Here is a 12,035-nt window from a genome sequence, read left to right as displayed (position 1 = left end):
ATAAATTGAAATGAAATAAACACAACAACAAATTACAAGAATGAAATATGGCCCTTACATTTCCAGCCCCTAATTGACAGGCAGGGAGACTGACAATTACACCCTTTTTTTTTTTTTTTTACAATAGGGCCACAAAATTTACTTTCTTAACATTTTAAACATTTCGTTTACAGTTTAAATTAAGGAATTGATATTGCTGCGCGCCAACTTAAAGGAACATAACTATGTAGTCTGGTTGACTACATATGTACTGTATATACGTATATGTTGTATACAGTATATACACACTAAAGATTGTTTGATAAGGAAATGCTTGAGCAACCACTTGCTTTTTTGGTGCCATTTATTTCAGGCCAGATATTTAGGGAAGGTTAAAAACTTTGTGACAGAAGAAAATTTGCAGGGAAGAAGGATGGAGAATGGAGAATTTGATGTAAATATTTTTGTTTTAAATGCTTTTAAGTTCTTTTTGTTAACCTTTATAATTTATCATACAAAATACTGTATGCTCACGTTGTTGGAATTTGAACTCTGCTTTTTTCTCTCTCTTTCTTTTACACACACACACACACACACACACACACACACACACACACACACACACACACACACATATTAAAAAAGAAAGTAGTTGCTCAATCATTTCCTTATCAAACAATCCAACTGTGACCAGGATGGAATTAAATATACAGGAATGAGAACTTCTGGATCTTGGCTTCTGAAAGTGAAAGTCCCTGGCAGTGTCACAATGAACAAAGAAAATTTCCTCTGGTTTGAGATTACATATAAAGAATGTTAACATATGTCTGTGAAATGGCTGGAGTTTTGTGTAATATATATTACATATAATTGGTTATATACTTATATTAACTAAGATTAAATTCATGTACAATGAGGAAGTAAATTTGCCTGTGTAAAAGGAAGCAGTAAAAAGCAGACACACACACACACACACACACACTAATTAGTCATATTGTTACAGAGTGGAGCTTGATTCATTTGAAAAAAAAAAAAAAAGGAGAGAGAAAAAAATCAGGTGAATATAAGAATGGGCCCAAAAAAGTGTTACTTTAACCTGAACAAAAGCCTGCCCATTTAACCGGATCTGGTACCTCCTGGTAAGGTCCGTCAGTCCGCTGGTGATGACCGAATAGTCAGGTACAAACCTATAAAAATAGTCAGACAACTTCAGTCACTTTGAAACTCCTTACATCCCCCCAATGTAAAGCACAACAGTTCTTTGTGTTAATGGAGCCTATAATATACAGTGGGGCAGTTAAGTATTTAGTCAGCCATCAACTGTGCAAGTTCTCCCAGTTAAAATGATGAGACAGGCCTGTAATTTTCATCATAGTTATACCATAACTATGAGAGACAAAATAAGAAAAAAAAATCTAGAAAATCACAATGTAGGATTTTTAATGAATTTATTTGCAAATTATGGTGTGAAATAAGTATTTGGTCAATAACAAACAAACAAGAAGTAGGGTGTTAAAACTCTGTATATAGACATAAGTGGTGTGAGACATAATCACCAGCAGCTAAAGTAAAAAAACACAGTATATTTACATAGCATTAATGATTAACAGTGCAAAGATAATGTTTAAATTTCTGATACTGGTCTAACTTACTTTCACTTTACTGTAAATGATGTTATTTAAATAAGGAGTGCATATCACTCGTGTCTGCACCTGGGTGTGATTGTCCATGTGTGTTTGTATGTGGTTGTGTGTGTGTGTTTGTGTGTATGTGTGTGCGCTCCATACACATAGAATTATGCAATAGATTATGCAACATTATCTAAAATACCTATGTCAATTTCCTTTTGTAAAATTATGCTTTTTTAAAGAAAGAGTGTTAACAGGACACAATCATGTGTGTGTGCATGCGTGCATGCGTGCGTGTGTGAGTGTGGAGTCCCCCAGTGAGGTATTTTCTGAATAAAAGACTTGCAGAATATCTAAAAACACAGGAATAACTTTGTTTCAAATTTCGGGAGTTTGAGGTCTCCACCCATGTAATGGGTGTCTGAGAGTTAATAGCCCGCCAACCCCGCAGTGGTATGGGGACGGTCGTTCATTATTGCTTCCACCTCACACAGGAATGCATGCAAGCTCTCATTGTTTAGTGTTTGTTCTTTTAATACGAAGCTCAGGATCTTTCTGACTGATCTTATCTGCCTTTACCATATTCCACCGAACACAAAGAAAAGTTGTGTTCCCGGGGCCCCCGCCGGCGTCTCCGGGTTCGTTTGTGTTACCGCACTGGACGGCACGCGGCAACTATTTCCGCCACTCCGGGTTCGGGGATCTGAACGGCGTTCGCCCATCCCTTAGGACCGACTATAAAGTTTGTTTTGGGTAGTTTACAGTTTATTTCCCAGTTTAGTTTTGAAAATCACTGGCAGCACCAGCAGCGGTCAGATGTGACCTGGAGTCTGGAGTTAACATTACAGCTTACTGTCAGTGTCACAAACTTACAATGTCACTCCTATTTAACTAAAAAAGATGCTAAAGCTTCAAAAATGCTATTAATGTCCCTATTACAAAAGCTGCATTACCCGAGGAAGATTGTTTGTAAAAATGCCTTTAGATTCTGACCGCGTGTTGTCTGGATAAATTCAGCATTAATTTATTCTTTGGGTAAGAGTTTAACTGCAGGTTATTTCTGTGACTGGAATATAATGTGATGCAGTTCATGAAGGATACAAGCTGAGGATGGATGTACAGGAGCTCGCGAGCTAAATGCTCATAACCGGGTTTATATTTTTCTCAATTTGGCCCTGACTTTGCGCGCTAGTGCGAGCGCTTAGTTAACGAGCTTGATAAAAACTCTGAAGTGTTTATCAGAGTTAAAGAGTGGGGGGAGGGGGGAGGTGTGTGTGTGTGAGGGGGGGCTTCAGTACTCGGTAAGTTATAGTTTGGCTTCAGAGATGAACTAATGCTCATATACGAGTGTTATATCGCTTAGCTTATTTGTATGAAAAGCGCAGTAAGTAAATTCTCGGTTAATTTAATGCGGACGATAATACAGACAGACCGGGGTGACGCAAACAAAGTTAAGTTTACTGGTTAACATTAGCACAGGCAGTTTATTTACATTCCAGAATTCCCCAAAACAGTATTTTACACACTCTGTGGTGTAGGTTTACTAATATATTTTATTTTTATTACACCTAGTTCAAGCTCAAGTTCAAGTAGGCTTTATTGTCACTTCAACCATATACAGTTAGTACACAGTAAAACGAAACAACCTTCCTCCAGGATCAAGGTGCTACATGCAACATACATTTATAACATAAATTAACAAAGAAGCTAAACTAGTTAACTTAGAGGCTAGTTGGTGTTGGGAACTTTTTCAGAGACCAGGAGACGTTGGGATATCATTCAAGCAGAAGTTACTCTTTATTGTGAACTCGCCGAGCGTCGCTGTGGTCATCCAAGTCTGACTGAAAACTCAGTTCTGGGGAGTTTATACTTTACAAGAGGGAGGGATACAAAGAGGTGGAGACAACCTAATCAAAGCATAGTCTAGTACAGGAGTTAGTCTGGTAACAGAAGTTCCCTAGCCCTGATCTCATCAGCTTAACAGTGGCTTTCAAATGCATAGGTGCTAATCTAATCAGCCTGACAGTATCACCCAAACCTTTACATTCTCAGAGACAAAGGCACAGCCTGGCCTTGAGATTAACATTCACATTGACTCTGGGACCCTACCCAGTGGTCAGGAAGTACATAAAGACAAAAGGTTAATGTCTCTGACACTTGGGGTACCAGACTTGATCTTCTTAGAATGTCACCAACTTTACCTTAAAATGTAAAACCCAATGTACATAACTTGTTCAGTATATATACTATTATGTTGGAAGCTAGATTTAACATTTTATAAATTTGTAATCCTACAGTTCCCCCTTTGAGAGTTCTAATAACTCTCACTAAATACAAATTTAGACATTCAATTCTTGTAACTTGTGATCGTTACAGGCACATAGCACTTGTTCTGTTGTTGATTGCAGTGATGAATGCCATGATGACAATAAACAAACATCTAGCTAGTGTCTGTGAAGTTCTTATGGATAATAGTCTTTTCTGGTTGGAGCGGCCATTTCTTCTTGATGGGTGTGGGTTATTTGTTGAATAAAACACTTGATACTGTGGAAGCATAGATAGTATATAAGTAGGAAAAACAGCAGCAGAATTGCTATTTCCTTGATTCACAGCCAGGGTTTCTCCAACATGTCTCCAAACCATGAAAACTTATCTTCAGTCATTTGGTGTAATTTTGTTGAAAGATCGAGAATGTCTTGTCCAGCAATCTTGATCATGTTGATGAATGACTGAAGTTCTCGTATTTGATACTCTGCGTTGTGTATTTTTTATCTTCTGTGACAGGTGGCTTGGTAGTGAGTCTAGTTGTCTGTCAGAAGTTGTGGCTTTCTTTGTAGGTGACAAGGTCAGCGTGTATAGGTCTCGGGACAGCCATCAAGTAGTATCTGCACAGAGTAAGAAAAAAAACAGAAGACGACAAAGCAGTATCTGTTGTAAAATACTTCAAACCCTATCCTCTGTTCAATCTGTGTCTGCTATTGTTGTTCCTTCTTTCCCTGTTTCTTAATTCCCGTGACACCTAAAGACAGTGAGGTAAGGATGGACTAGTAGATGGGGAAGGCCTATGAGGGAGTCTTCAACACAAGTTTGGCCCCCGATGCCTGTTGCATTCGGTTCTTCCCTGGGCTCCTCACTGGTCCGTGTGTCCTATCCTATCCCTGCAGGTCGGGCAACAACTTTCACATCATTATTTTTCTGACATGTAACGCATCTCTTGACTGTTTCGATGGCTACAATTCTAAATTTTGGATTCCACCATTGATTTAAGAACCTGTGATTCATCGTCGCTGGACCAATGTAACCCAAATTGTGGATTTGTTGTGCCAAATATGGCAGCAGTTATTCAGGAGCAACATACTTTCCCCCTTTGGTCCAGCAGCCAGATAAATCCACTGTGGCTCCTTTGTCCAACCATGTCCATGCTTCATATAGAGGGACGTCTTTGTACAGATCAATGATCGATTCAGGAGGCAAAATGATCTTCTGTGCTGTACTACCTGAACACACTTGTACAGTTGCATAGAAACAAGCCTGTTTAGTCGCTACATCAGCAAGAGCATTACCTTTAGCTTTCATTGTGTAAGTAGTGAGATGTGCTTTCACTTTGATCACAGCTCATTTCTTTGGAAGTTTCAAAGCAAACATTAGATCTTTTACTAATCCAGCATGCTTAATGGGGGATCCAGCAGAAGTTAGAAACTTTGGCAACTACTTTGCCAAATGACACCAAAATCATGAATTACTCCAAAAGCATACCTGGAATCAGTGTATTAATCTGCAACTGACCCTGAAGCTAGTGTGCATGCTCTAGTTAAGGCTACTAGTTCTGCAGCTTGAGCTGAAAAATTATCTGGAAGACAACCTGAAGCTACCACTTCAGTGATGGAAGTAACTGCACAACCTGCTTGTTTATGGCCTTCAATAACTTGAGCTGAACCATCAACAAACAACTCCAATTCTGCATTCATGAGACAACACAGTCATAAGTCATTTCACCTTCATCCTCTAACACAACATTAGTCACTGCAGACATCATACATGTTTTGTATGATTTGTAAATGATTTGTAACTGACGCACACTGTAAAACAATGTTCGGGGCTGTGAGTGTCATTAACCAATTTCCCCAACAAGAAGAGGTGACAGAAGGGACTTTTACTTGATTAATTAGTGCAGACACTGCATGAGGGCATCTTACATTTACGGTCTGTCCTAACACCATTTCTGATGAAGCTTGAAGCACTAGATGACCTGCTTGCACGGCTCTACGACATGGGCCCATACCTTGAGCGACAATGTCAAGTTTACCAGAATAGTAATGAATTGGGCATAAACTGCCCCCATGATCTTGCATTAGACATGCAGTCATAAAGCCTAAGTGTTCATGAACATAAAGCACAAAGGGCCTATCAGATTGTGCAAATCCTAATGCGGGTGCTTGACATAATGCTGTCTACAAAGCATTGAAAGCTTTAAGATGAATTTCTTCCATACAAACAGTATCAGAATCTTTAATCTGGCCTTTCAACAAGTCATAGAGCGGTTAAGCAATCACGGCATAGTCCTCAATCCATTGTCTACAGTAACCAGCTGTTCCTAAAAATGATCTGAGTGTTTTAATGGTAGTAGGCGGAGGTATTGCTTTGACTGAAGCGGCTCGATCCTGTAATAGATCTATGCCCTGTACCAATTGTTTGACCCAGAAAAGTGACTTGGTTTTTTGCAACTTGAGCTTTGTGAAGGCTGCATTTGTGTCCTTTTGCATGCAAATAGTCTAACAATGCTGCCAATACAATTTGATGAATATCATGATCTGTTAAGGCAATCAAAATATCATCAACATATTGAATCAAAGTGGACTGTTTGACTGGACACTCTGGGTCACACAAATCTTGTCTGACAGCCTGATGGTATATGGTCGGAGAATTTTGAAAACCTTGTGGCAGACGAGTCCACTGGTATTGCAATCTAATGGTAAGCCATTAAAAATTGTAGACGGATCTGCTACTAGGGGGGTGATTTTATCAATGTGTTCATTGGCTACTCTGTAGTTTATGGTCAGTCTCCATGTCCCATTGGCTTTTTTAATGGGCCATATGGGTGACTTACAGGGACTGTTGGTTTTAACTAGCACACCTTGTTTCAGCAATTTTTTTTTACAATAGGTTTAACTCCCTGTAAAGCTTCTTTACTGATTGGATATTGTTTGGTAACAGGAGGTGGAGTTCCTGTTAATTTGACTGGTTCTACATCTGTCAGAAAACCGCAATCATCCTTGTCTTTAGCCCAAATAGGATGATCCTGCGAGAAAGCATACTCAGGAGTGGCTGCATTATTAGTAGAAACTTGTGCTGAGGAAATTTTTATGCTAGCAGATTCTGAAGACATGTCTAAAGTTAGATATACTTGTCTCAGTAGATCCATGCCTAGAATTGGACCTGTATTTAACAGAGCACATAGCAATTTTGTAGTCCAAGTTTTTGGGCCTAATTGTACTTCTGTGGGTGGAGTTTCATACAAAACAGAATCTTCACCTATTACACCAGTTAAACACAGTTTAGTTCCCTTTCAAAGGCTACACTCGATGCTGCGTGAAAACGCTATGGGAAATATCTTGTCATGTTGCCGGTTGTGAAGCATGTGTATCAAACACGCCAAATTTGGGTTTATATAACCTCGGTCGGGTGACGTCATCTGATGAGACGCACCTGCAGGTTATAAATAGGAGTGAACCGGAAACATTCCTCAGATCTTTTGTCTTCACTGACCTTGTTGTGTTTGCGTGTGTGTTTAAACCAGCAAAATAAGAAAGTGTTTAACTCACCGATATGGTAGAGTTTTAATTGAGATGTCCCTCCGTGTCTAATAAACACATATCGGAGGGCGATCTCTACACTTTACTGCTTCGAATAAAGTGCTCGCGCGCGCCCCGCATTCCTTGAGAAGCACCGGGCCGCGGCGCATTTCTGGGGCTTAAAACGCGTGTATCCAGCAGAGCTGTGAGAGACGGATTTAAAACTCCTATCTCTCACTTCCTCGTTGGATCGGGAAATCCCTCTGTCCGCTCGCAAGCGCGCGCTGCGCTTCTTGCGAATGGGCAAGGATAAACATTCTCTCTCGCTCCGCGGAGATGGAAATAGCACCCAAGCACTTAAAAAAAAAACAAAAAAAAAAACATAGACGGCAGGTTCTGTCGGGTGGCCGGGGGCCGGAGCCTCAACAACGCTCTCTCCCTTTTTCTTAGCAATCTCTATATGAGTTAACCCTTTCATGGAGTAAGGTGTATTTATCCCGTGTTTTCCTGCCATCTACTTTATTTATTTGTTTAAATATAGTTGAGGTGGAAGCGCAGGGTTATATAATGATGCCCAGATAGAAGAGACGCTTCCAGGCTATCTCTCCTGGGACATCATCCTCTCTGAAAAGCTAATACTTCCTTTCAAGCTGTGTAGACTTTTATCTTCCCTGGAGGGAAAAGCTTTTTAGGCAGCAGGTCTGGTTGGTGCTCCATTGCACACCATGAAGGTTTTGCAGGTCTACCAGGCTGACCTGCTGAGAGACTTGAGTACTGGCGGGGTTCTTCAAGATAGGGCATTCTGGAATTACGCCAGGCCACAGACTTATGGCTGAATCTCAGCGGCATCAAGCATAGGATCGCGCATTCCTCCTTGATGCCCCTATTTCGCCTTCCGGCCTGTTTGGCGATGTCGTTAACTCGTTCGCCACTAGGTTTATGAGGCAAAGTTATATGAACAAGCCTTCGGAAATTTCTTCCCCACCGTGCTTAAGAGTCGGGACTGTCGCCCACCCAGTCTCAACCGGGTCTGACGCTTGCAAGGCGTGAAACACACAAGGAGAGTGTTTTTGAGCCGGGCACCCCCTCGTAAAGATTGGGGTGCGTCGTGCCTGCGTTTCGCAATCCGCCTCAAAAGAGCTCAGACTGGCATACTGTCTTCTTCACAAAGAAGCCCTGAGGTTCATGTGCCCAGGACCATGGGGGTGGCCCCCCAATGGGGAGAGGCACGCAGAATTCCTTTCGAGAATGAAGTGTTCTCCCTGGCACCCCAGGAAGTCGGTGTTTTTGCTCCGCCACCACTGGTGTTTCGGGCAACACCAGTCTCCAATAAAGTGTTAGCTCTTCCGTTTTTCCTGCCATGTTTCAGGATGCCGAAAATCTAACATTGCGCCCCCGTTTAACAAGCTGCCGAGACTTTTGCCCCTTTCAGGGAAACTGGCAGCGTGGAAACTACTGCCAAGCATATCTACTTGGGTACTAAGCACTGTAGAGAGAAACTACAGGATGCAGCTCTCACATCACCCTCCGTGTTTCAACGGCGTGGTCTCCACTTCCGTGAAACCGGAAAGTGCGCATCTGCTGACATGTTCCCCTACCAGACAGTGAGTCAGGCTACTACAGTCGGTATTTTTTGGTTCCCAAGAGGAACAGGGGGGCTACGTTGAATTACATAGACGACTGGCTGGCCCAGTCTCAGTACTGTAGCTAGCGCTTTGACATCAGCATGTCATCCTAGCTCATCTTTGTTTCTTAGGATTGAGACCCAACGCCATGAAAAGCGTGCTCTTTCCTGTTCAGAGGACAACATATTGGGTGTCACATGGAATTTCGATCGTAAGCGGGCACAGCTGTCTCCCGCTCGTGTCGAATCCATTCTCAACACCCTCAAGGAAACCAAGCTAGACCGGAAAGTGACCATCACTTTTATAGATCTTAGCTCTTATGGCAGCTGTATCCACGGTGACACCTTTGGGCCTTCTGCACATGAGAGCATTTTAGTTGTGGCTAAGAACCTGGGGATTTCACTCTAGGGCCAATCCCCAATAAAGGTTACGCGCCAGGTGCTTCGTACCCTTCCTATGTGGTTCAGACCCCGGTTTCTGACCTTGGGTCCCACTCTAAGTTCGTCTTGTCGTCGCAGATGCTAACGACAGACGCTTCCCTCATGGGCTGGGGTGCGGTCTTTGATGACCATCCAGCCCAAGGGAGCTGGAGAGGCCATCTTCTCGCGCGGCACATCAATTGCCCCGAAATGATGGCTCTATTTCTGGCCCTAAAGCACTTCCTCCAGCAGTTGAGAGGCTACCATGTCCTAGTGTGGGTGGACAACACTATGGCAGTCTCATATATTAATCACCAGGGCGGACTGTGCTCACGCCGCTAAATAGCTAGCGCACCAGGTTTCTGTCCCTCAGGGCGAATTACATTCCAGGGCATATGAATGTGGGAGCAGTTGTTCTGTCCAGTCAATCTCTGACACACGGGGAATGGAACCCCACCCCAAAAATAGTCAGTCAATCTGGGTGAGATTTCAGGTAGAAGAGGTGGACCACTTTGCCTCGCAAGATCAGCAAATGTCCCCTTTACTACTCTCTGACTCTTCCAGCTACCCCGGGTCTGGACGCCGTGGCCCGTACATGGCCCTGGTTACGCCTTTATGCGTATTTTCCTGATAGCTCTGCTCCCGGGAGTCTTGGCGAGGGTCCATCAACAGTGTTTGCGCCTCTTATTGATAGCGCCCTGTTGGCCGACCAGAGTGTGGTTCTAGTATCCCTCTTCAACGGCTCACCATGGGTGATTCCAATGAGGTGGGATCTTCTGTCTCAGGCGCAGGGGACGATATTTCATCTCCGGCCCGGGTTTTGGAACCTTCACGTTCAGTCCCTGAACGGGACCAACTAAGTCAAGCTGGTCTTTCAGCCAGCGTAATTAAGACTATCCTATGTGCTAGGGCTCCCTCCCCTAGAAGAGCTTATGCCCTCAAATGGAATGTATTTGAAAGTTGGTGCATGACGAAGCAGGTAGACCCAGTCCACTGCCGAAATGTTTCAGTGCTGGAGTCTCTGCAGAAAAAGTTGTCCTCGGGCTTGTGCCCTAGTACCCTCAGGACGTAACTGCTATTTCAGCCTGCCACGTCCTGATTGGTGGGGTTACTGTGACACGGTCCCTTTTGTGGGTTTTATCTATCGTGCTTGAAAAGCCAATTGACACCCTTTTTTGAACCACTAGAGTCAGCGCCTCAGGTTTCTGAACTTTAATATGGTTTTTTCTAAGGGCCGTTACCTCTCTGAGAGGATTGGAGATCTGTCAATCTCCCCATCCTGCCTAGACTTTGCCCCTGGGCTGGTCAGGGCCATTTTGCATCCTCACTGAACTATCTTCCGAAAGTTCCATTCTCAACATGCACCCTGTTGTTTTGAAGCCTCCGATTTTACAGCTTCGGAGCAGGAGAGACTTACTGTGTCCAGTACGTGCTCCTCAGATTTACGTCCACCGCATTAGCCAGTGGCATAAGTCAGAGCAGCTTTTACATGGTTTGGGGCCGCAACCGGGGGGGGGGGGGGGGTGGCCGCCACAACACTCGGTGAGAGATGCTATGAGGCGCGTGGGCTCACTTCACCTCTAGGAACCAGGGCTCATTTAACCAGGGGGATCGCCTCATCTACTGCACTAGCAGGAGGTATTCCCCTGCAGCAAGTTCCGCACACATTTGTTAGATTTTATAATCTGGATGTTCATGCCACTCCAGGCTCACAGGTCCTCGAGTCAGCTTCCCAGATATAGTTCCGAGACCTTCTCGGGCTGTGCGCACACGCTACACAACCTTGGGGTCCAGAAACTTGCAGTGCGGCGGCGTTGGTATTCTCGTTCCCATAGCGTTTTCACGCAGCATCGAGTGTAGCCTTTGAAAGGGAACGTCTCGGGTTACTTTGCTGTAACCCTGTTCCCTGAAAAGGCGGGAACGAGATGCTGCGTCCCAATGCCGCACTGCCTACGTGACCGGACGTCCGTTCAGACAAATCAATCTGAGGAATGTTTCCGGTTCACTCCTATTTATAACCTGCAGGTGCGTCTCATCAGATGACGTCACCCGACCGAGGTTATATAAGCCAAAATTTGGCGTGTTTGATACACACATGCTTCACAACCGGCAACATGACAAGATGTTTCCCATAGCGTTTTCACGCAACATCTCGTTCCCGCCTTTTCAGGGAACAGGGTTACAGCAAAGTAACCCGAGACGTTTTCTTGTATTGGATGTTTTAATCTCTAGCCAATTTTGGAGGAATTACTGTAATTTCTGCACCTGTATCAAGCAAAAAGTCAATTTCTATCTCTAGTATGCCACCTTCCACAAAAATTCTTTTGTCATTGTGATGGATTACAGGGGAAAGGTAGCTATTTACATCCCCAACAATTAGTTTTTTTTTCCTGTTCCTGTTGTGCCCTAAGAAGAGCCTGAGCAAGCTGTCCTAAAGTTTGAGTAGACAAAGACAGAACTACTTCAGGGTTGTAGACAGGCTGAGAAGGAGTAGAATTATACATAGTATTTCTTCTACCATCTTGCAACTTCTTCCGACACCTTTTCTCCCAATGTCCTAGTTTTCCACAGTAGTTACATTTGCTTTCTCTT

The sequence above is a fragment of the Clarias gariepinus genome, chromosome 18 (genome assembly GCF_024256425.1).
Source record: "Clarias gariepinus isolate MV-2021 ecotype Netherlands chromosome 18, CGAR_prim_01v2, whole genome shotgun sequence".
Taxonomy (NCBI): domain Eukaryota; kingdom Metazoa; phylum Chordata; class Actinopteri; order Siluriformes; family Clariidae; genus Clarias; species Clarias gariepinus.
Note: the sequence above shows the minus strand (reverse complement) of the source record.